This window comes from Orycteropus afer, unplaced genomic scaffold (assembly GCF_000298275.1).
Source record: "Orycteropus afer afer isolate SDZICR_OR568_19922 unplaced genomic scaffold, OryAfe1.0 scaffold00295, whole genome shotgun sequence".
Taxonomy (NCBI): Eukaryota; Metazoa; Chordata; class Mammalia; order Tubulidentata; family Orycteropodidae; genus Orycteropus; species Orycteropus afer.
Window position 1 is genome coordinate 2,520,362 of NW_006921882.1, and position 1,161 is coordinate 2,521,522.

A 1,161-nucleotide genomic window follows, 5' to 3' on the forward strand; every position below is an offset into this window, starting at 1 on the left:
CCTTGGGTTTCCGAGGCAGTATCACTACGGAAGTAGGATTGCCCAACCTTCCTTCCGAGGAGTGGCTGGTGGGTTTGAACCACCAACCGTCTGGTGAGCAGGCAAGTGTCTTAGCCACTATGCTACCAGAGCTCCTCCAAGGTATGAGATTAGCACACTGAAAAGCAGTGACTAATTCTTGTGTTACTGTGAGTGGGGTAGATATTAACTCTGTTTTCCAGGAGATGAAATGAAAACACAAAGGTTAGGTGATATTTGCCTCACTCCCTAGGGAACCAGTCCTGGGTTGGAAATTAGAGCCCCAGTGTTGCAGGCACTGGTCAAGAGATAAAGCCTTCATCCCCATGATGAATTACAGGTTAAACAACCCCTGCGTCCCTGTCCGGTCAGAATGAGAATAAGGATGGAAAGAGAGAGGGTGGGCGAGGAGAAGGGCCTTATTCTGAGCGCCCAGTGGAATGTGGAGACCATAACCTTAGGGTAAGGATTCCTCCACCCTCCACCCCTCCGACCTCCACCCCTCTGACCTCCACCCCTCGACCCTCTGCTCCTCCACCCTCCGCTCCTCCACCTTCCACTCCAGCTCTTCCCAATTCCAGACCCCTTCCTTGTAAACAGATGCCCTGGCTGGCACAAATGGAAGCACTCAGTTATTGTTGTTAGGTGCCATCAAGTTGTCTCCAACTCATAGCGACCCTGTGCACAGCAGAACGAAACACTGCCTGCTCTTGCGCCAGCCTCACGATCCTTGCTACACCTGAGCCCACTGTTGTAGCCACTGTGTCTATCCATCTCATTGAGGGCCTTCCCCTTCTTCATTGACCCTTTGCTTTTGACCTCCTAACTGTGAGAAATTAAATTTCTGTTTGTGAAAGCCGTCTACTTGTGAGATTTCCATTACAGCAGCACTAGAGAGCTGAGACAGTGGAAAGCATCAAACACTACCTGTAGCCTGCAAGGGCAGTACCTGTGCAGGTGCTCCTACGTAAGACACACGCCCATAGCCCCCACCTCCTCCACCAGTAAACCCACTCATCCCCACTCAGACTCAGCTCCAAGATCACATTCACAAGGGAAGCCCCCAACTCCACACTCCCAAGGGTACCCCATTATAAGCTCTCATGGCACCCTATGGGGTCACCATTTGTCCTCAACTGTGTG